Genomic DNA, 24,739 nt, shown 5'->3' with positions numbered 1-24,739 from the left:
TGTCCATAACAAGCTTAAACTGTACCATGTTGTGGTCGCTATCACTAAAATGCTCCCCCACCACCACCTCAGCCACCTGTCCGGCTTCATTCCCCAGAATTAGGTCCAGTAATGCACCATCCCTTGTTGGACCCTCTACATATTAACCTAAAAAGTTCTCCTGTACACATTTCAAGAAATCCACTTCATCCTAGCCCTTAACACTATGTCTATTCCAATTAATGTCTCTATTCTATTTGTCCACAGAAACAAGGAGGATTGCAGGATGCAGCCTGCAGGCATACTGCCTCCTCGATAGGTTTGATGCAAGTGAGATGAAGAAGGGCCCATTATCATTTGGCTTAGTTCAGGGAACTGCCCTGAGGAGCAAGACCCAGCGGGGCCCCAGGAGCACCCAGATGCTGATGAGGAGGGGCCAAATCTATGGAGGTGTTTGGTGCGACCAAGGGTCTCCAGAAGATGCCTCTCATACATGGAGCTGGAAGAAAGCCAGTGCTGCATAGTCCTTTGCTTGTCCAGCAATGTTTTGGAACATGTCTGCCACATTCTCCATGAGGGTCTTACTCCGCATGGACGGGGAGACCCCCTAATGCCAGCTGCAGTGAAGGTAACTGCTGCACTCAACTCTTTTTGCAGTGGTTCATTCCATGGCTCTGCTGGGGACCTCTGTGGAATCTCACAATCATCCACTCATTAATGCATAAAGGAATGATTAATGCCCCTTTAAATAAAGCACAAAATTACATCCAGTTCTCCATGGATGATGCCAGCCAGGCTTGCAGATCTATGGAATTTGCTGCCATCTCTGGCTTCCTACAAATGCAGGGTGTCATTGACTGCACACATGTGGCTTTAAGAGCTCCTGAGCAACAGCCAGTAAGATTTATCAATAGAAAAGAATTCTACTCCCTCAAGGTGCAGCTGATCTGTGACCAGTGAAAGCAGATAATGCAGGTTTGTGCAAGGTACCCTGACAGCTCACATGACTCCGACATCTTGAGTCACATGCAGGAGCCACAGCTCTTCAAGGACCCTCCCTGAATTCAGGCTTATCTCCTTGGTGATAAGGGGTACCCCCTAATGAAATGCCTAAGACACCTGTTTGTCGTCTACATAGTGCATCTGGGAGAGATACAATGCATCACATTCTGCCATGATGTCCTTAATAGGGCAGAGCATTGGCATGTAGATAAATTTCAGATGTTTGGACTGACCGGGGAGGGGTGCTCCAATAATCTTCATAGAGGGTGTCCTGCATCATCGGTGTTTCCTGCACCCTCCACAACCAAGCACTGCAAAGGGGGGATGAGTTACTACATGGAGACATGGAGGAGGCACACGTCTCTTTGGGTAAAGAACAGGATGATTTTGAGGAGGGCAAGGCTTCTGACGTGTCTCATGAAGAGGCCAATGCATGGGCATAACGTGGAAGATGTGCCCATGAGACTCTCATTGTGACAAGGTTACAGGGCGAATATGGTGGAGACAAGTACAATGTGAATGCATTTCTTCTGTCCCTTTGATGCAGGGAAGACATTCGTCATTTTCATCATCTCAAAGAAAGTCATCAATCCCGGAATGAATAGTCACATTCATGCCTAATAATGGCTTCATCCTTGGAAGGCTAAGCACCCTAGAAAGCATGTGACCCTGTTCTGTAATGGGATAAACACTCCACCAACGCTCAAACAAAAGCAAGTGCACATTGTATGGCCCTTTCAACTATGGCATCAACATTTCACTCACCATGGCAGCTTCAAGAGGCAGAAATGCTACTACAAACATTAATGCCCTCGTGGCAGAGTGTCAGGAACTCAGCAATCAGCTCAAGGAGGAACATCATCAGCCGCTGGTGACTGTCTGAAAACGGATCCAACTCCAGACAGCAGCATATCTCCAAATGACATCTCTCATGCATGATTAATGTTGAGGCTGCACGTTGATACTGAGCCCCAGCATGACATTTCTCTTCAGGGCGCTGTGATCTGTCATGGAGACAGCTTCAGTGGGACCATCATGGAATCATTCACAAGCACCCATGACCCTGCTTTCATCAGGAGCTTCCCAAATTAACATCCAGCATTGCTTGGCATCTGGGAGGGATGGGGTTCAGTCAGTATTGACAGAGAATTTGGTGCTAACTTAGTACCCTTGTAAATACTGAAGCCAACTCAGGAGATATGCAGCAGCATCACTTTCACCCCATTACGCTCCTCCACATTTTCAATTTACCAGGGGTTGATATGTACAAGGAACTGATTCCACTGTCACGTCATGAGGTCCATGTCAATTGTCCTTCTGAGATCCAACCCAGGGATTCCATTGAGCCACACCAGGCAGACCTTCAGGTGCATACGAACATCCTCATATGTAATAGGCTGGCATTATCAGGCTGGGCACACACCAATGACATCACAAACATAGAGATGGGAGAGGTAGTGACATAGTGGTATTGTCACTGGACTAGTAATCCAAAGACCCAGGGTAATTCTTTGGGAACCCGGGTTCAAATCTCCCCACAGCAGATGATGAAATTTGAATTCAATAAAAAATCTGGAATTAAAAGTCTAATGATGACCATGAAACCATTGGCGATTGTTGTGAAAACCCATCTGGTTCACTAATATCCTTTAGGGAAGGAAATCTGTTGTCCTTACCCAGTCTGGCCTACGTGTGACTCCAGACCCTCAGCAATGGGGGTTGACTTTCACTGCCCTCTGAAATAGCCTAGAAAGTCTACAAGGAATGAAATCAGACGGACTACCCAGCATCAACCTAGGTACCAGAAACAACAACGGCAAACTCAGCCCTGTCAACCCTGCAGAGTCCTCCTTAATAACATATTGGGGTTAGTGCCAAAATTGGGAGAGCTGTCTCACAGACTAGTCAAGCAACAGCCTGACATGGTCATCCTCACGTAATCATATCTTACAGATAATGGCCCAGACTCCACCATCACCATCCCTGGGTATGTCCTGTCCCACCGGAATGACAGACCCAGCAGAGGTGGGGGCACAGGGTATACAGTCAGGAGGGAGTTGCCCTGGGAGTCCTCAACATCGACTCTGGACCCCATGAAGTCTCACCGTATCAGGTAAAACATAGGTAAGGAAACCTCCTGCTGATTACCACGTACCGCCCTCCCTCAGCTGATGAATCAGTGCCCCTCCATGTTGAACATCACTTGGAGGAAGCACTGAGGGTGGCAAAGGGCACAGAATGTACTCTGGGTGGGGGACTTCAATGTCCATCACCAAGAGTGGCTCAGTAACACCACTACTGACCGAGCTGGCTGAGTCCTAAAGGACATCGCTGCTAGACTGGGTCTGCGGCAGGTGGTGAGGGAACCAAAAAGAGGGAAAAACATACTTGTCCTCATCCTCACCAACCTGCCTGCCGCAGATGCATCTGTCCATGACAGTGTTGGGATGATCAGCCATGATCATAATGAATGGCGGAGCAGGCTCAAAGGGACGAATGGCCTACTCCTGCTCCTAGTTTCTATGGTTCTATGTTTCACATTGAGGATACCCTCCATCGTGTTGTGTGGCATTACCACCGTGCTAAATGGGATAGATTTCACACAGATCATGCAACTCAAGACTGGGCATCCATGAGGTGCTGTGGGCCATCAGCAGCAGCAGAATTGTACTCAAACACAATCTGTAACCTCATGGCCCAGCATATCCCCCACTCTACCATTACCATCAAGCCAGGGATCAACCCTGGTTCAATGAAGAGTGCAGGAGGGCATGTCAGGAGCAGCACCAGGCATACCTAAAAATGAGGTGTCAACCTGGTGAAGCTACAACACAGGACTACTTACATCAGCAGCAATTGATAGACAGAGCTAAGCAATTCCACAACCAATGGATCAGATCTAAACTCTGCAGTCCTGCCACATCCAGTCGTGAATGGTGGTGGAATTCACTACAGGTTTGGTGGTGGAGGCAGAAGCCCTCAACTTATTCAAAAGGTACCTGGATCTGCACTGAAATTGCTGTAAGCGCAAGGCTACAGACCAGGCACTGCATGGCAGGATTAGACTGGGCAGCTAGCTTTTCCTTTTTCCACCAGTGCAGAAACAATGGGCTGAATGGCTTCCTTCTGTGCCAAAACTTTTGTATGATTTTATGGATCTATTAAACAACTCACTGGAGGAGGAGCCTCCACAAATATCCCCATCCTCAATGATGGGGGAGCCCAGCACTTCAGTGCAAAAGATAGGGTTGAGGCATTTGCTATAATCTTCAGCCAGAAGTGCCGAGTGGATGATCCATCTCGGCCTCCTCCAGAGGACCCCAGCATCACAAATGCCAGTCTTCAGCCAATCTGATTTGTTCCACGTGATATCAAGAAACGGCTGAAGGCACTGGATACTGCAAAGGCTATGGGCCCTGGCAATATTCCAGCAATAGTACTGAAGACTTGTGCTCCAGAACTTGCCGTGCCCCTAGCCAAGCTTTTCCAGTACAGCTACAACACTGGCATCCACCTGGCTATGTGGAAAATTGCCCAGGTATGTCTTGTACACAAAAAGCAGGACAAATCCAACCCGGCCAATTACTGCCCCATTAGTCTACTCTCCATCATCAGTAAAGTAATGGAAGGGGTCATCAACAGTGCTATCAAGTGGCACTTGCTTGGCAATCACCTGCTCACTGATGCCCAGTTTGGGTTCTGCCAGGGCCACTCAGCTCCTGACCTCATTACAGCCTTGGTTCAAACATGGACAAAAGAGCTGAACTCTCGAGATGAGGTGAGAGTGACTGCCCTTGACATCGAGGCAGCATTTGACCGAGTGTGGTATCAAGGAGCCCTAGCAAAACTGGAGTCAATGGGAATCGGGGGAAAACTCTCCGCTGGTTGGAGTCATACCTAGCACAAAGGAAGATGGTTGTGGTTGTTGGAGGTCAGTCATCTCAGCTCCAGGACATCACTGCAGGAGTTCTTCAGGGTAGTGTCCTTGGCCCAACCATCTTCAGCTGCTTCATCAATGACCTTCCTTCCATCATAAGGTCAGAAGTGGGGATGTTTGCTGATGATTGCACAATACTTGCGACTCTTCAGATACTGAAGCAGTCCATATCCAAACACAGCAAGACCTGGACAATATCCAGGCTTGGGCTGACAAGTGGTAATTAACATTCATGCCACACAAGTGTCAGACAATGACCATCCCCAACAAGAGAGAATCTAACCACCACTCCTTGATGTTCAATGGCATTACCATCACTGAATCCCCCACTATCAACACCCTGGGGGTTACCATTGACCAGAAACTGAACTGGTCTAGCCATATAAATACTGTGGCACAAGAGCAGGTCAAAGGCTAGGAATCCTGCGGAAAGCAACTCACCTCCTGACTCCCCAAAGCCTGTCCACCATCTACAAGGCACAAGTCAGGAGTGTGATGGAATACTCCCCACTTGCCTGGATGAGTGCAGCTCCCACAACACTCAAGAAACTTGCCACCGTCCAGGGCAAAGCAGCCCTGCTTGATTGGCACCACATCCACAAACATTCACTCTCTCCACCACTGACACACAGTAGCAGCAGTGTGTGTACCATCTACAAGATGCACTGCAGGAATTCACCAAGTCTCCTTAGGCAGCACCTTCCAAACCCATGACCACTACCATCTAGAAGGACAAGGGCAGCAGACACATGGAATCACCACCACCTGGAAGTTCCCCTCCAAGTCACTCACCATCCTGACTTGGAAATATATCACCGTTATTTCACTGTCGCTGTGTCAAAATTCTGGAACTCCCTTCCTAACAGCACTGTGGGTGTACCTACACCACATGCACTGCAGCGGTTCAAGAAGGCAGCTCATCACCACCTTCTCAAGGAGCAACTAGGGATGGGAAATAAATGCTGGCCACATCCTGTGAATGAATAAGAGAAAATCCTTTTTTACAGTGCTAGCTGCGAACGATAAGTTTAAATGCCCAGTGTGAATATCAGTAAATGTGTTGGTCAATGGATGTCAGTGAATGGGTGATTGGATAGGGTGGTTGCGTGGGTAGCTAATTTTGTGTGGGTAGGGAGGGGGAGGTGAGGGGGTATGTAAGTGGGTAGGGATTGCCTGTGTAGGGTGGCAGGTGGTTGAGCAGGTAGGTGGGTGAGTGGTTGCTGAGTGAGGTATTGGTGGATGAGGTGACAGGTGGATAGGGTCACAGGTGGGTGAAGCAGTGGTTGGTTAGGTGGTAGGTGGGCAGGTGGTAGGTGGGTGAGGTGGTAGGTGGCTGAGGTGGTGGTTGGGTAGGTGGTAGGCAGATAGGGAAGTAGTCCAGTCTAGGATAGACAGGGTGTCAGTGTGAGAGCTTGGGAGAATCAGTTGTGGAGTTACTCAGGAGTTAGACTAGGTTTTAATCTGTGTCACATTTCCTGGGTAATTATCCAGGTAATTACATGGCAACTGTTCCAAGTCTCCAACTCTAAATCAAAATCAGAGACATTTGTGGAAAGTCCTGGGGAGTAGTTGCAACTAGCAATTGGATTTTAGAAACAAGTCAGGATGACAGGACTTCCATAGGGTTCCAAAGCACATCTCGGGCAAAGGGCCGGTGGCCGACAATCCAGAACCCAGAATATTTGGGCCATTATTTCCAAAGAAATGTTAGAGAACAAATTTGAAAATGCACGAATTTCAGCAAAGATGAAAATCCAGGGAAAAGTCTTCAATGAATTTGAATATTTTGTGATTCAAAATAAGATATCCTTGGAATGCTTTTGATATCTGAACATTTGTAACTAAAAAGAAACAAACTAAATGAAAGAGTTCATGTTCACCGGGCTCTGGAATGTGGAATTGAAACAAAAATTGTCCATTATCTGTAAGCAGTAATATTGCTGGAACAGCATCGGTCATCACAGTACAATGACATCCAAACAAAAGATCAGGAGTTCAAATCCCATTCCAGAGCTGGAGCTCATACCCTAATCTGGCAATACTGAGGGAATGCTGCATTGTCAGATGGTCAGTACTGAGGGAGTGCTGCACTGTCTGAGGGTCAGTACTGAGGGAGAGCTGCACTGTTGGAGGGAGAGTACTGAGGGGGTGCTGCACTGTCAGAGGGTCAGGACTGAGGGAGTGCTGCACTGTCAGAGGGCCAGTACTGAGGGAGAGCTGCACTGTCGGAGGGACAGTACTGAGGGAGTGCTGCACTGTCAGAGGGTCAATACTGAGGGAGTGCTGCGCTGTCAGAGGGGCAGTACTGAGAGAGTGCTGCACTGTCAGAGGGTAAATACTGGCGGAGAGCGGCACTGTCAGAGCGTCAGTACTGAGGGAGTGCTGCAGAGTCAGAGGGTGAGTACTGAGGGAATGCTGCACTACCAGAAGGACTGTTCTGAGGGAGTGATGTTCTGTCAGACGGTCAGGACTGAGGGAGTGCTGCACTGTCAGAGGGTCAGCACTGAGGGAGTGCTGCACTGTGAGAGGATCAGTACTGAAGGAGAGCTGCACTGCCAGAGGGTCAGTACTGAGGGAGTACTGCACTATCAAGGGTCAGTATTGAGGGAGTGCTGCACTGTCAGACGTTCTTTACTGAGGGAGAGCTGCACGGCCAGAGGGTCAGTACTGAGGGAGTGCTGCACTGATGGAGGGTCAATACTGAGGGAGTGCTGCACTGTCAGAGGATCAGTACTGAGATAGAGCTGTACTGTCAGAGGGTCAGTACTGAGGGAGTGCTGCACTTTCAGAGGGTCAGTAATGAGGGAGTGCTGCAGTGTCAGAGGGTCAGTACTGAGGGAGTGCTGCACTGTCAGAGGGGCAGTACTGAGAGAGTGCTGCACTGTCAGAGGGTAAGTACTGACGGAGTGATGCACTTTCAGAGGGTCAGTACTGAGGGAGTGCTGCAGTGTCAGGCGGTCAGGACTGAGGGAGTGCTGCACTGTCAGAGGGTCAGCAATGAGTGAGTGCTGCACTGTCAGACGTTATTTACTGAGGGAGAGCTGCACGGCCAGGGGGTCAGTACTGAGCGATTGCTGCACTGATGGAGGGTCAGTACTGAGAGAGTGCTGCAATGTCAGAGGGTCAGTACTGAGGGAGTGCTGCACTGTCAGAGGGACAGTACTGAGGGAGTGCTGCTCTGTCAGAGGGTCAGTACTGAGAGGGTGCTGCACTGTCAGAGGGTCAATACTGAGGGAGTGCTGCACTGTCAGAGGGTCAGTACTGAGAGGGTGCTGCACTGTCAGAGGGTCAATACTGAGGGAGAGCTGCGGTGTCCGATGGTCAGTACGGAGGAAATGCTGAAATCTCAATGGGTCAGTACTGAGGGAGTGCTGCATTGTCAGAGGGTCAGTATTGAGGGAGTGCTGCACTGCCAGAGGGTCAAGACTGAGGGAGTAATGCTCTGTCAGATGTTCTTTACGGAGGGAGAGCTGCACGGCCAGAGGGTCAGTACTGAGGGAGTGCTGCACTATCAGAGGGTCAGTACTGAAGGAGATCTGCACTGTCAGAGGGTCAGTACTGAGGGAGTGGTGCACTATCAGAGGGGCAGTACAGAGGGAGTGCTGCACTGTCAGAGGGTCAGTACTGAGGGAGTGCTGCACTGTCAGAGGGTCAGTACTGAAGGAGTGCTGCACTGTCAGAGGGTCAGTACTGAAGGAGTGCTGCACTGTCAGAGGGTAAGTACAGAGGGCGTGCTGCACTGTCAGAGGGTCAGCACCGAAGAAGTGCTGCACTGTCAGACGGTCAATACTGAGGGAGTGCTGCACTGTCAGAGGGTCAGTACTGAGAGAGTGCTGCACTGTCAGAGAGTCAGAATTGAGGGTGCGCTGCACTTTCAGAGGGTCAGTACTGAGGGAATGCTGCACTGTAAGAGGGTCAGTACTGAGGGAGTGCTGCACTGTCAGAGGGTCAGTACAGAGGGCCTGCTGCACTGTCAGAGGGTCAGCACTGAAGAAGTGCTGCACTGTCAGACGGTCAATACTGAGGGAGTGCTGCACTGTCAGACGTTCTTTATTGAGGGAGAGCTGGAGGGCCAGAGGGTCAGTACTGAGGGAGTCCTGCATTGCTAGAGGGTCAGTACCGAGGGAATGCTGCACATCCAGAGGATCAGCACTGAGGGAGAGCTGCACTGCTAGAGGGACAGTATTGAGGGAGTGCTGCACTTTCCGAGGGTCAGTACTGAGGGAGTGATGCTTTGTCAGATGTTCTTTACTGAGGGAGAGCTACACTGCCAGAGCGTCAGTACTGAGGGAGTCCCGCGCTGTCAGACGGTCAGGACTGAGGGAGTGCTGCACTGTCAGAGGGTCAGCACTGTGGGAGTCCTGCTCTGTGAGAGGATCAGTACTGAAGGAGAGCTGCACTGTCAGAGGGTCAGTACTGAGGGAGTGCGCACAGTCAGATTGTCAGTACTGAAGGAGTGCTGCACTGTGTGAGGGTCAGTACTGAGGGAGTGGTGCACCGTCAGAGGGGCAGTACTGAGGGTGTGCTGCACTGTCAGAGGGTCAGTACTGACAGAGTGCTGCACGGTCAGAGAGTCAGTATTGAGAGAGTGCTGCACTGTCAGAGGTTCTATACTGAGGGAATGCTGCACTGTCAGAGGGTCAGTACTGAGAGAGTGCTGCACCGTCAGAGGGACAGTACTGAGAGAGTGCTGCACGGTCAGAGTCAGAATTGAGGGTGTGCTGCTCTGTCAGAGGGTCAGTACTGAGGGAATGCTGAACCGTAAGAGGGTCAGTACTGAGGGAGTGCTGCACTGTCGGAGGGACAGTACTGAGGGAGTGATGCTCTGTCAGATGTTCTTTACTGAGGGAGTGCTGCACTGTCAGAGGGTAAGCACTGTGGGAGTGCTGCACTGTGAGAGGATCAGTACTGAAGGCGAGCTGCACTGTCAGATGGTCAGTACTGAGGGAGTGCTGCACTGTCAGAGGGTCAGTACTGAGGGAGTGCTGCACTGTCAGATGGTCAGTACTGAGGGAGTGCTGCACTGTGAGAGGGTCAATACTGAGGGAGTGGAGCACCGTCAGAGGGGCAGTACTGAGGGAGTGCTGCACAGTCAGAGGGTGAGTACTGAGGGAGTGCTGCACTGCCAGAGGGACAGTTCTGACGGAGTGATGCTCTGTCAGAAGGTCAGGAAAGATGGAGTGCTGCACTGTGAGAGGATCGGTACTGAAGGAGATCTGCACTGCCAGAGGGTCAGTATTGAGGGAGTGCTGCACTATCAGAGGGTCAGTATTGAGGGAGTGCTGCACTGATGGAGGGTCAGCACTGAGAGAGTGCTGCACTGTCAGAGGGTCAGTATTGAGGGAGTGTTGCACTGCCTGAGGGTCAGTACTGAGGGAGTGATGCTCTGTCAGATGTTCTTTACTGAGGGAGTGCTGCACTGTCAGAGGGTCAGGATTGAGGGAGTGTTGCACTGTCAGAGGGTCAGTACTGAGGGAGTGCTGCACTGTGAGAGGATCTGTACTGAAGGATTGCTGCACTGTCAGAGGGGCAGTACTGAGGGGGTGCTGCACTGTCAGAGGGTCAGTACCGAGGGAATGCTGCACATCCAGAGGATCAGCACTGAGGGAGAGCTGCACTGCTAGAGGGACAGTATTGAGGGAGTGCTGCACTTTCAGAGGGTCAGTACTGAGGGAGTGATGTTCTGTCAGATGTTCTTTACTGAGGGAGAGCTACACTGCCAGAGGGTCAGTACTGAGGGAGTCCCGCACTGTCAGACGGTCAGGACTGAGGGAGTGCTGCACTGTCAGAGGGTCAGTACTGAGGGAGTGCTGCACTGTCAGAGGGTCAGCACTGTTGGAGTTCTGCACTGTGAGAGGACCAGTATTGAAGGAGAGCTGCACTGTCAGACATTCTTTACTGAGGGAGAGCTGCACTGTCAGAGGGTCACTACTGAGGGAGTCCCGCACTGTCAGACGGTCAGGACTGAGGGAGTGCTGCACTGTCAGAGGGTCAGCACTGTGGGAGTGCTGCACTGTGAGAGGATCAGTACTGAAGGAGAGCTGCACTGTCAGACATTCTTTACTGAGGGAGAGCTGCACTGTCAGAGGGTCAGTACTGAGGGAGTGCCGCACTGTCAGAGTGTCAGTACTGAAGGATTGCTACACTGCTAGAGGGACAGTATTGAGGGAGTGCTGTACTTTCAGAGGGTCAGTACTGAGGGAGTGCCGCACTGTCAGAGGGTCAGTACTGAAAGAGAGCTGCACTGTCAGATGTTCTTTACTGAGGGAGAGCTACACTGTCAGAGGGTCAGTACTGAGGGAGTCCCGCACTGTCAGAGGGTCAGTACTGAGGGGGTGCCGCACTTTCAGAGGGTCAGTACTGAGGGAGTGCTGCACTGTCAGAGGGTCACTACTGAGGGACTGCTGCACTGATGGAGGGTCAGTACTGACAGGGTGCTGCACTGTCAGAGGGTCAGTACTGAGGGAGTGCTGCACTGTCCAAGGGTCAGTACTGAGGGAGTGCTGCACTGTCAGAGGGGCAGTACTGAGAGAGTGCTGCACTGTCAGAGGGTAAGTACTGACGGAGTGCTGCACTTTCAGAGGGTCAGTACTGAGGGAGTGCTGCAGTGTCAGAGATTCTGTACTGAGGGAGTGCTGCACAGTCAGAGGGTGAGTACTGAGGGAGTGCTGCACTGCCAGAGGGACAGTTCTGAGGGAGTGATGCTCTGTCAGACTGTCAGAACTGAGGGAGTGCTGCACTGTCAGAGGGTCAGCACTGAGGGTGTGCTGCACTGTGAGAGGATCAGTACTGGAGGAGAGCTGCACTGCCAGATGGTCAGTACTGAGGGAGTGCTGCACTATCAGAGAGTCAGTACTGAGGGAGTGCTGCACTGTCAGACGTTCTTTACTGACGGAGAGCTGCACGGCCAGAGGGTCAGTACTGAGGGAGCGCTGCACTGTCAGAGGGTTACTACTGAGGGAGTGCTGCACTGATGGAGGGTCAGTAATGAGAGAGTGCTGCACTTTCAGAGGGTCAGTACTGAGGGAGTGATGCTCTGTCAGATGTTCTTTACTGAGGGAGAGCTGCACTGTCAGGGGGTCAGTACTGAGGCAGTGGTGCACCATCAGAGGGACAGTACTGAGGGAGTGCTGCACTTTCAGATGGTCAGTACTGAGGGAGTGCTGCACTGTCAGAGGGTCAGTACTGAGGGAGTGCTGCACTGTCAGAGGGTCAGTCCTGAGGGAGTGCTGCACTGTCAGAGGGTCAATACTGCGGGAGTGCCGCACTGTCATAGGGTCAGTACTGAAGGAGTGCTGCACTGTGAGAAGGTCAGTACTGAGGGAGTGGTGCACCTTCAGAAGGGCAGTACTGAGGGTGTGCTGCACTGTCAGGGGGGCAGTACTGAGGGAGTGCTGCACTGCTAGAGGGTCAGTACTGAGGGAGTGCTGCACTGTCAGAGGGTCAATACTGAGGGAGTGCTGCACTGTCAGAGGTTCAGTACTGAGATAGAGCTGCACTGTCGGAGGGACAGTACTGAGGGAGTGCTGCACTTTCAGATGGTCAGTACTGAGGGAATGCTGCAGTGTCAGAGGTTCTATACTGAGGGAATGCTGCACTGTCAGAGGGTCAGTACTGAGAGAGTGCTGCACTGTCAGAGGGTCAGTACTGAGAGAGTGCTGCACGGTCAGGGAGTCAGAATTGAGGGAGTGCTGCACTGTCAGAGGGTCAGTAGTCAGAGAGTGCTGCACGGTCAGAGAGTCAGAATTGAGGGTGTGCTGCACTGTCAGAGGGTCAGTACTGAGGGAGTGCTGCACTGTCAGAGGGTCAGTACTCAGAGAGTGCTGCACGGTCAGAGAGTCAGAATTGAGGGTGTGCTGCACTGTCAGAAGATCAGTACTGAGGGAGAGCTGCACTGCTAGAGGGACAGTACTGAGGGGGTGCTGCACTTTCAGAGGGTCAGTACTGAGGGAGTGATGCTCTGTCAGATGTTCATTACTGAGGGAGAGCTACACTGCCGGAGGCAAAGTACTGATGGAGTGCTGCACTGTCAGAGGGTCAGGACTGAGGGAGTGCTGCACGTCCAGAGGATCAGTATTAAGGGAGAGCTGCTCTGCCAGAGGGTCAGTACTGAGGGAATCCCGCACTGTCAGACGGTCAGTACTGAGGGAGTGCTGCACTGTCAGAGGGTCAGCACTGAGGGAGTGCTGCACTGTCAGAGGGTCAGCACTGAGGGAGTGCTGCACTGTGACAGGATCAGTACTGAAGGATAGCTGCACTGTCAGAGGGTCAGTACTGAGGGAGTGCCGCACTTTCAGAGGGTCAGTACTGAGGGAGTGCTGCACTGTCAGAGGGTCACTACTGAGGGACTGCTGCACTGATGGAGGGTCAGTACTGACAGGGTGCTGCACAGTCAGAGGGTCAGTACTGAGGGAGTGCTGCACTGTCCAAGGGTCAGTACTGAGGGAGTGCTGCACTGTCAGAGGGGCAGTACTGAGAGAGTGCTGCACTGTCAGAGGGTAAGTACTGACGGAGTGCTGCACTTTCAGAGGGTCAGTACTGAGGGAGTGCTGCAGTGTCAGAGATTCTGTACTGAGGGAGTGCTGCACAGTCAGAGGGTGAGTACTGAGGGAGTGCTGCACTGCCAGAGGGACAGTTCTGAGGTAGTGATGCTCTGTCAGACTGTCAGAACTGAGGGAGTGCTGCACTGTCAGAGGGTCAGCACTGAGGGTGTGCTGCACTGTGAGAGGATCAGTACTGGAGGAGAGCTGCACTGCCAGAGGGTCAGTACTGAGGGAGTGCTGCACTATCAGAGAGTCAGTACTGAGGGAGTGCTGCACTGTCAGACGTTCTTTACTGACGGAGAGCTGCACGGCCAGAGGGTCAGTACTGAGGGAGCGCTGCACTGTCAGAGGGTTACTACTGAGGGAGTGCTGCACTGATGGAGGGTCAGTAATGAGAGAGTGCTGCACTTTCAGAGGGTCAGTACTGAGGGAGTGATGCTCTGTCAGATGTTCTTTACTGAGGGAGAGCTGCACTGTCAGGGGGTCAGTACTGAGGCAGTGGTGCACCATCAGAGGGACAGTACTGAGGGAGTGCTGCACTTTCAGATGGTCAGTACTGAGGGAGTGCTGCACTGTCAGAGGGTCAGTACTGAGGGAGTGCTGCACTGTCAGAGGGTCAGTCCTGAGGGAGTGCTGCACTGTCAGAGGGTCAATACTGCGGGAGTGCCGCACTGTCATAGGGTCAGTACTGAAGGAGTGCTGCACTGTGAGAAGGTCAGTACTGAGGGAGTGGTGCACCTTCAGAAGGGCAGTACTGAGGGTGTGCTGCACTGTCAGGGGGGCAGTACTGAGGGAGTGCTGCACTGCTAGAGGGTCAGTACTGAGAGAGTGCTGCACTGTCAGAGGGTCAATACTGAGGGAGTGCTGCACTGTCAGAGGTTCAGTACTGAGATAGAGCTGCACTGTTGGAGGGACAGTACTGAGGGAGTGCTGCAGTTTCAGATGGTCAGTACTGAGGGAATGCTGCAGTGTCAGAGGTTCTATACTGAGGGAATGCTGCACTGTCAGAGGGTCGGTACTGAGAGAGTGCTGCACTGTCAGAGGGTCAGTACTGAGAGAGTGCTGCACGGTCAGGGAGTCAGAATTGAGGGAGTGCTGCACTGTCAGAGGGTCAGTAGTCAGAGAGTGCTGCACGGTCAGAGAGTCAGAATTGAGGGTGTGCTGCACTGTCAGAGGGTCAGTACTGAGGGAGTGCTGCACTGTCAGAGGGTCAGTACTCAGAGAGTGCTGCACGGTCAGAGAGTCAGAATTGAGGGTGTGCTGCACTGTCAGAAGATCAGTACTGAGGGAGAGCTGCACTGCTAGAGGGACAGTACTGAGGGGGTGCTGCACTTTCAGAGGGTCAGTACTGAGGGAGTGATGCTCTGTCAGATGTTCATTACTGAGGGAGAGCTACACTGCCAGAGGCAAAGTACTGATGGAGTGCTGCACTGTCAGAGGGTCAGGACTGAGGGAGTGCTGCACATCCAGAGGATCAGTATTAAGGGAGAGCTGCTCTGCCAGAGGGTCAGTACTGAGGGAATCCCGCACTGTCAGACGGTCAGTACTGAGGGAGTGCTGCACTGTCAGAGGGTCAGCACTGAGGGAGTGCTGCACTGTCAGAGGGTCAGCACTGAGGGAGTGCTGCACTGTGACAGGATCAGTACTGAAGGATAGCTGCACTGTCAGAGGGTCAGTACTGAGGGAGTGCCGCACTTTCAGAGGGTCAGTACTGAGGGAGTGCTGCACTGTCAGAGGGTCACTACTGAGGGACTGCTGCACTGATGGAGGGTCAGTACTGACAGGGTGCTGCACTGTCAGAGGGTCAGTACTGAGGGAGTGCTGCACTGTCCAAGGGTCAGTACTGAGGGAGTGCTGCACTGTCAGAGGGGCAGTACTGAGAGAGTGCTGCACTGTCAGAGGGTAAGTACTGACGGAGTGCTGCACTTTCAGAGGGTCAGTACTGAGGGAGTGCTGCAGTGTCAGAGATTCTGTACTGAGGGAGTGCTGCACAGTCAGAGGGTGAGTTCTGAGGGAGTGATGCTCTGTCAGACTGTCAGAACTGAGGGAGTGCTGCACTGTCAGAGGGTCAGCACTGAGGGTGTGCTGCACTGTGAGAGGATCAGTACTGGAGGAGAGCTGCACTGCCAGAGGGTCAGTACTGAGGGAGTGCTGCACTATCAGAGAGTCAGTACTGAGGGAGTGCTGCACTGTCAGACGTTCTTTACTGACGGAGAGCTGCACGGCCAGAGTGTCAGTACTGAGGGAGCGCTGCACTGTCAGAGGGTTACTACTGAGGGAGTGCTGCACTGATGGAGGGTCAGTAATGAGAGAGTGCTGCACTTTCAGAGGGTCAGTACTGAGGGAGTGATGCTCTGTCAGATGTTCTTTACTGAGGGAGAGCTGCACTGTCAGGGGGTCAGTACTGAGGCAGTGGTGCACCATCAGAGGGACAGTACTGAGGGAGTGCTGCACTTTCAGATGGTCAGTACTGAGGGAGTGCTGCACTGTCAGAGGGTCAGTACTGAGGGAGTGCTGCACTGTCAGAGGGTCAGTCCTGAGGGAGTGCTGCACTGTCAGAGGGTCAATACTGCGGGAGTGCCGCACTGTCATAGGGTCAGTACTGAAGGAGTGCTGCACTGTGAGAAGGTCAGTACTGAGGGAGTGGTGCACCTTCAGAAGGGCAGTACTGAGGGTGTGCTGCACTGTCAGGGGGGCAGTACTGAGGGAGTGCTGCACTGCTAGAGGGTCAGTACTGAGAGAGTGCTGCACTGTCAGAGGGTCAATACTGAGGGAGTGCTGCACTGTCAGAGGTTCAGTACTGAGATAGAGCTGCACTGTTGGAGGGACAGTACTGAGGGAGTGCTGCAGTTTCAGATGGTCAGTACTGAGGGAATGCTGCAGTGTCAGAGGTTCTATACTGAGGGAATGCTGCACTGTCAGAGGGTCGGTACTGAGAGAGTGCTGCACTGTCAGAGGGTCAGTACTGAGAGAGTGCTGCACGGTCAGGGAGTCAGAATTGAGGGAGTGCTGCACTGTCAGAGGGTCAGTAGTCAGAGAGTGCTGCACGGTCAGAGAGTCAGAATTGAGGGTGTGCTGCACTGTCAGAGGGTCAGTACTGAGGGAGTGCTGCACTGTCAGAGGGTCAGTACTCAGAGAGTGCTGCACGGTCAGAGAGTCAGAATTGAGGGTGTGCTGCACTGTCAGAAGATCAGTACTGAGGGAGAGCTGCACTGCTAGAGGGACAGTACTGAGGGGGTGCTGCACTTTCAGAGGGTCAGTACTGAGGGAGTGATGCTCTGTCAGATGTTCATTACTGAGGGAGAGCTACACTGCCAGAGGCAAAGTACTGATGGAGTGCTGCACTGTCAGAGGGTCAGGACTGAGGGAGTGCTGCACGTCCAGAGGATCAGTATTAAGGGAGAGCTGCTCTGCCAGAGGGTCAGTACTGAGGGAATCCCGCACTGTCAGACGGTCAGTACTGAGGGAGTGCTGCACTGTCAGAGGGTCAGCACTGAGGGAGTGCTGCACTGTCAGAGGGTCAGCACTGAGGGAGTGCTGCACTGTGACAGGATCAGTACTGAAGGATAGCTGCACTGTCAGAGGGTCAGTACTGAGGGAGTGCTGCACTGTCCAAGGGTCAGTACTGAGGGAGTGATGCAATGTCAGACGTTCTTTACTGAGGGAGTGCTGCATGGCCAGAGGGTCAGCACTGAAGGAGTGCTGCACTGTCAGATGTTCTTTACTGAGGTTGAGCTGCACTGTCAGAGGGTCAGTACTGAAGGTGTGCTGCACTGTCAGAGGGTCAGTACTGAGGGAGTGCTGCACTATCAGAGGGTCAGTACTGAGGGAGTGCTGCACTGTCAGAGGGTCAGTACTGAGGGAGTGCCGCGCTGTCAGAGGGTCAGTACTGAAGGAGTGCTGCACTGTGAGAGGGTCAGTACTGAGGGAGTGCTGTACTGTCAGAAGGTCAGTACCGAGGAAGTGCTCCACTGTCAGAGGGTCAGTACCGATGGAATGCTGCACGTCCAGAGGATCAGCACTGAGGGAGAGCTGAACCGATAGAAGGTCAGTATTGAGGGAGTGCTGCACTGCCAGAGGGTCAGTACTGAGGGAGTGATGCTGTGTCAGCTGTTCTTTACTGAGGGAGAGCTGCACGGCCAGAGGGTCAGTACTGAAGGAGTGCTGCACTGTCAGACATTCTTTACTGAGGATGAGCTGCACTGTCATTGGGTCAGTACTGAGGGAGTGCTGCAATGTCAGACGGTCAGTACTGAGGGAGTGCTGCACTGTCAGAGGGGCAGTACTGAAGGAGTGCTGCACTGTCAGAGGGTCAGTACCGAGGCAATGCTGCACATCCAGAGGATCAGCACTGAGGGAGAGCTGCACTGCTAGAGGGTCAGTACTGAGAGAGTGCTGCACTGTCAGAGGGTCAATACTGAGGGAGTGCTGCACATTCAGATGGTCAGTATTGAGGAGTGCTGCAGTGTCAGAGGTTCTATACTGAGGGAATGCTGCACTGTCAGATGTTCTTTACTGATGGAGAGCTGCACGGCCAGAGGGTCAGTACTGAGGGCATCCTGCATTACTAGAGGGTCAGTACCGAAGAAATACTGCACATCCAGAGGATCAGCACTGAGGGAGAGCTGCACTGCTAGAGGGACAGTACTGAGGGGGTGCTGCACATTCAGAGGGTCAGTACTGAGGGAGTGATGCTCTGTCAGATGTTCTTTACTGAGGGAGAGCTACACTGCCAGAGGGTCAGTACTGAGGGATTCCCGCTCTGTCAGAAGGTCAGCACTGAGGGAGTGCTGCACTGTCCAAGGGTCAGCAATGAAGGAGAGCTGCACTGTCAGAAGGTCAGTACTGAGGGAGTGCTGCACTGTCAGAGGGTCAGTACTGAGGGAGTGCTGCACTATCAGAGGGTCAGTACTGAAGGAGTGCTGCACTGTCAACATTCTTTACTGAGGGAGAGCTGCACTGTCAGAGGGTCAGTACTGAGGGAGTGCTGCACTGTCAGAGGTTCAGCAGTGTGGGAGTGCTACACTGTGAGACGATCAGTACTGAAGGAGAGCTGCACTGTCAGAGCGTCAGTACTAAGGGAGTGCTGCACTGTCAGAGGGTCAGCAGTGTGGGAGTACTGCACTGTGTGATGATCAGTACTGAGGGAGTGCTGCACTGTCAGAGGGTCAGTACTGAGGGAGTGCTGCACTGTGAGAGGATCAGTACTGAAGGAGAGCTACACTGTCAGAGGGTCAGTACTGAGGGAATGCTGCACTATCAGAGGGTCAGTACTGAAGGAGAGCTGCACTGTCAAACAATCTTTACTGAAGGAGAGCCGCACTGTCAGACATTCTTTACTGAGGGAGTTCCGTACTGTCAGAGGGACAGTATTGAGGGAGTGCTGTACTTTCAGAGAGTCAGTACTGAGGGAGTGATGCTCTGTCAGATGTTCTTTACTGAGGGAGAGCTACACTGGCAGAGGGTCAGTACTGTGGGAGGGCTGCACTGTCAGAGGGTCAGTACTGAAGAAGTCCCGCCCTGTCAGACGGTCAGGACTGAGGGAATGCTGCACTGTCAGAGGGTCAGTACTGAGGGAGTGCTGCACTGTCAGACATTCTTTACTGAGGGAGAGCTGCTCTGTCAGAGGGTCAGTACTGAGGGAGTGCCGCACTGTCAGAGGGTTAGTACTGAAGGAGTGCTGCACTTTGAGAGTGTCAGTACTAAGGGAGTGCTGCACGGTCAGAGGGTCAGTTCTGATGGAGTCGTGCACTGTCAGACTGTCAGTACTGACGGAGGGCTGCACTTTCAGAGGGTCAGTACTGAGGGATTGCTGCAGTGTCAGATGTTCTGTACTGAGGGAATGCTGTACTGTCAGGGGGTCAGTGCTGAGGGAGTGCTGCACTGTCAGAGGGGCCGTACTGAGAGATTGCTGCACTGTCAGAGGTTAGGTACTGACGGAGTGCGGCACTGTCAGAGCGTCAGTACTGAGGGAGTGCTGTACTGTCAGAGGGTCAGTACTGAGAGAGTGCTGCACGGTCAGATAGTCAGAATTGAGGGTGTGCTGCACGGTCAGAGGGTCAGTAATAAGGGAATGCTGCACCGTAAGAGGGTCAGTACTGAGGGAGTGCTGCACTGGTAGAGGGTCAGTATTGAGGGAGTGCTGCACAGCCAGAGGGTCAGTACTGAGGGAATGCTGCACCTCCAGAGGATCAGCACTGAGGGAGAGCTGCACTGCTAGAGGGACAGTATTGAGGGAGTGCTGCACTTTCAGATGGTCAGTCATGAGGGAGTGATGTTCTGTCAGATGTTCTTTACTGAGGGAGAGCTACACTGCCAGAGGGTCAGTACTGAGGGAGTCCGCTCTGTCAGACGGTCAGGACTGAGGGAATGCTGCACTGTCAGAGGGTCAGTACTGAGGGAGTGCTGCACTGTCAGACATTCTTTACTGAGGGAGAGCTGCTCTGTCAGAGGGTCAGTACTGAGGGAGTGCCGCACTGTCAGAGGGTCAGTACTGAAGGAGTGCTGCACTTTGAGAGTGTCAGTACTAAGGGAGTGCTGCACGGTCAGAGGGTCAGTTCTGATGGAGTCGTGCACTGTCAGACTGTCAGTACTGACGGAGGGCTGCACTTTCAGAGGGTCAGTACTGAGGGATTGCTGCAGTGTCAGATGTTCTGTACTGAGGGAATGCTGTACTGTCAGAGGGTCAGTGCTGAGGGAGTGCTGCACTGTCAGAGGGGCCGTACTGAGAGATTGCTGCACTGTCAGAGGTTAGGTACTGACGGAGTGCGGCACTGTCAGAGCGTCAGTACTGAGGGAGTGCTGTACTGTCAGAGGGTCAGTACTGAGAGAGTGCTGCACGGTCAGATAGTCAGAATTGAGGGTGTGCTGCACGGTCAGAGGGTCAGTAATAAGGGAATGCTGCACCGTAAGAGGGTCAGTACTGAGGGAGTGCTGCACTGGTAGAGGGTCAGTATTGAGGGAGTGCTGCACAGCCAGAGGGTCAGTACTGAGGGAATGCTGCACCTCCAGAGGATCAGCACTGAGGGAGAGCTGCACTGCTAGAGGGACAGTATTGAGGGAGTGCTGCACTTTCAGAGGGTCAGTCATGAGGGAGTGATCCTGTGTCAGATGTTCTTTACTGAGGGAGAGCTACACTGCCAGAGGGTCAGTACTGAGGGAGTCCGCAATGTCAGACGGTCAGGACTGAGTGAGTGCTGCACTGTCAGAGGGACAGTACTGAGGGAGTGATGCTCTGTCAGAAGTTATTTACTGAGGGAGAGCTACACTGCCAGAGGCTCAGTACAGAGGGAGTGCTGCACTGTCAGATGGTCAGGACTGAGGGAGTGCTGCTCTGTCAGAACGTCATTACTGAGGGAGTGGTGCACGGTCAGAGGGGCAGTACTGAGGGAGTGCTGCACTGTCAGAGGCTCAGTACTGAGGGAGTGGTGCACCGTCAGAGTGGCAGTATTGAGGGAGTGCTGCACTGTCAGAGGGTCAGTACTGAAGGAGTGCTGCACTGTCAGAGGGGCAGTACTGAGGGGGTGCTGCACTGTCAGAGAGTCAATACTGAGGGAGTGCTGCACTGTCAGATATTCAGTTCTGAGATAGAGCTGCACTGTCTGAGGGACAGTACTGAGGGAGTGCTGCACTTTCAGATGGTCATTATTGAGGGAGTGCTGCAGTGTCAGAAGGTCAGTACTGAGGGAATGCTGCAGTGTCAGAGGTTCTATACTGAGCGAATGCTGCACTGTGAGAGGGTCAGTACTGAGGGAGTGCTGCACTGTCAGAGGGTCAGTACTGAGGGAGTGCTGCACTGTCAGAGGGGCAGTACTGAAGGAGTGCTGCACTGTCAGAGGGGCAGTACTGAGGGAGATTGCACTGTCAGAGGGTCAGTACTGAGGGAGTGCTGCACTCTCAGAGGGACAGTACTGAGGGAGATTGCACTGTCAGAGGGTCAGTACTGAGGGAATGCTGCACATCCAGAGGATCAGCACTAAGAGAGACCTGCACTGCTAGAGGGTTAGTACTGAGGGAGTGCTGCACTGTCAGAGAGTCAGTACTGAGGGAGGGATGCTCTATCAGACATTCTTTACTGAGGGAGAGCTGCACTGCCATAGGGTCAGTATTGAGGGAGTTCCGCACTGTCAGACGGTCAGGACTGAGGGAGTGCTGCACTGTCAGAGGGTCAGTACTGAAGGAGAGCTGCGCTGTCAGAGGGTCAGTACTGAGGGAGCGCTGCACAGTCAGAGGGTCAGTACTGAGGGTATGCTGCACTGTCAGACGTTCTTAACTGAGGGAGAGCTGCATTGCCAGTGCGACATTATTGAGGGAGTGCTGCACTGTCATACATTCTTTACTGAGGAGATCTGCACTGTCAGAGGGTCAGTACTGAGGGAGTGCTGCACTGTCAGAGGGTCAGTACTGAGGGAGTGCTGCACTGTCAGAGGGTCAGTACTGAAGGAGTGCTGCACTGTCAGAGGGTCAGAATTGAGGATGTGCTGCACTGTCAGAGGGTCAGTACTGAGGGAGTGCTGCACCATCCGAAGGTCAGGACTGAGGGCGTGCTGCACTGTCAGAGGGTCAGAACTGAAGGAGTGCTGCACTGTCAGACGTTCTTTACTGAGGGAGAGCAGCACGGCCGGAGGGACAGTACTGAGGGATTGCTGCACTGTCAAACATTCTATACTGAGGGAGAGCTGCACTGTCAGAGTGTCAGTACTGAGGGAGTGCTGCAATGTCAGAGGGTCAGTACTGAGGGAGTGGTGCACCGTCAGAGGGTCAGATCTGATGGAGTGCTGCACTGTCAGAGGGTCAGTACTGAGGGGGTGCCGCACTGTCAGAGGGTCAGTACTGAGGGAGTGCTGCACTGTCAGAGGGTCAGTACTGAAGGAGAGCTGCACTGTCAGAGGGTCAGTACTGAGGGGGTGCTGCACTGTCAGAGGGTCAGTACTGAGGGAGTGCTGCACTCTCAGAGGATCAGTACTGAGGGAGTGGTGCACAGTCAGAGGTTCAGTACTGAGGGAGTGCTGCACTGTGAGAGGGTCAGTACTGAGGGAGTGCTGCACTGTCAGCCGTTCTTTACTGAGGGAGAGCAGCACGGCCATAGGGTCAGTACTCAGAGAGTGCTGCACGGTCAGAGAGTCAGAATTGAGGGTGTGCTGCACTGTCAGAGCGTCAGTACTGAGGGAATGCTGCACCGTAAGTGGGTCAGTACTGAGGGAGTGCTGCACTGTTAGAGGGTCAGTATTGAGGGAGTGCTGCACTGTTAGAGGGTCAGTACTGAGGGAGTGCCGCACTGTTAGAGGGTCAGTACTGAGGGACTGCTGCACTGTCAGAGGGTCAATACTGAGGGAGTGGTGCATCATCAGAGGGTCAGTATTGAGGGAGTGCTGCACTGTCAGATGTTCTTTACTGAGGGAGTGATGCTCTGTCAGATGTTCTTTACTGAGGGAGAGCTACACTGCCAGAGCGTCAGTACTGAGGTCGTCCCGCACTGTCAGACGGTCAGGACTGAGGGAGTGCTGCACTGTCAGAGGGTCAGCACTGAAGGAGAGCTGCACTGTCAGAGGGTCAGTACTGAGGGAGTGCTGCACTATCAGAGGGTCAGTACTGAAGGAGTGCTGCACTGTCAGAGGGTCAATACTGAGGGAGCGCTGCATTGTCAGAGGTTCAGTACTGAGATAGAGCTGCCCTGTCTGAGGGACAGTACTGAGGGAGTGCTTAACTTTCAGAGGGTCAGTATTGAGGGATTGCTGCAGTGTCAGAGGGTCAGTACTGACGGAATGCTGCAGTGTCAGAGGTTCCATACTGAGGGAATGCTGCACTGTCAGAGGGTCAGTACTGAGAGAGTGCTGCACGGTCAGACAGTCAGAATTCAGGGTGTGCTGCACTGTTAGAGGGTCAGTACTGAGGGAATGCTGCACCGTCAGAGGGTCAGTACTGAGGGAATGCTGCACTGTCAGAGGGACAGTACTGAGGGAGTGATGCTCTGTCAGATGTTCTTTACTGAGGGAGTGCTGCACTGTCAGAGGGTAAGCACTGTGGGAGTGCTGCACTGTGAGAGGATCAGTACTGAAGGAGAGCTGCACTGTCAGAGGGTCAGTACTGAGGGAGTGCTGCACTATCTGGGGGTCAGTACTGAGGGAGTGCCGCACAGTCAGATGGTCAGTACTGAAGGAGTGCTGCACTGTGTGAGGGTCAGTACTGAGGGAGTGGTGCACCGTCAGAGGGGCAGTACTGAGGGTGTGCTGCACTGTCAGAGGGTCAGTACTGAGAGAGTGCTGCACGGTCAGAGAGTCAGAATTGAGGGTGTGCTGCACTGTCAGAGGGTCAGTACTGAGGGAGTGCTGCACCATCCGAAGGTCAGGACTGAGGGCGTGCTGCACTGTCAGAGGGTCAGAACTGAAGGAATGCTGCACTGTGAGAGGGTCAGTACTGAGGGAGTTGAGCACCGTCAGAGGGGCAGTACTGAGTGAGTGCTCTACTGTCAGAGGGTCTGTACCGAGGGAATCCTGCCTGTCCAGAGGATCAGTACTGAGGGAGAGCTGCACTGCTAGAGGGTCAGTATTGAGGGAGTGCTGCACTGCCAGAGGGTCAGTACTGAGGGAGTGATGCTCTGTAAGATGTTCTTTACTGAGGGAGAGCTACACTGCCAGAGGGTCAGTACTGAGGGAGTCCCACACTGTCAGACGGTCAGGACTGAGGGAGTGCTGCACTGTCAGAGGGTCAGTACTGAGGGATTGCTGCACATGAAAGGATCAGTTCTGAAGGAGAGCTGCACTGTTAAAGGGTCAGTACTGAGGGGGTGATGCAAATTGAAACGTTCTTTACTGAGGGAGAGCTGCACGGCCAGAGGGTCAGTACTGAGGGAGTAATGCACTGTCAGACGTTCTTTACTGAGGGAGTGGTGCACCGTCAGAGGGGCAGTACTGAGGGAGTGCTGCACTGTCAGAGGGTCAGTACCGAGGGAATGCTGCACATCCAGAGGTTCAGCACTGAGTGAGAGCTGCACTGCTAGAGGGTCAGTACTGAGAGAGTGCTGCACTGTCAGAGGGTCAATACTGAGGGAGTGCTGCACTGTCAGAGGTTCAGTACAGAGATAGAGCTGCAGTGTCGGACGGACAGTATTGAGGGAGTACTGCACTTTCAGAGGGTCAGTATTGATAGGGTGCTGCTGTGTCAGAGGGTCAGTACTGAGGGAATCCCGCACTGTCAGAATGCCAGGATTGAGGGAGTGCTGCACTGTCAGCGGGTCAGCACTGAGGTAGTGCTGCACTGTGAGAGGAAAGTACTGATG

Source organism: Carcharodon carcharias, chromosome 16 (genome assembly GCF_017639515.1).
Source record: "Carcharodon carcharias isolate sCarCar2 chromosome 16, sCarCar2.pri, whole genome shotgun sequence".
NCBI classification, from domain to species: Eukaryota; Metazoa; Chordata; class Chondrichthyes; order Lamniformes; family Lamnidae; genus Carcharodon; species Carcharodon carcharias.
The sequence above is the reverse complement of the archived record's forward strand: the minus strand, read 5'-3'. Positions refer to the sequence as shown.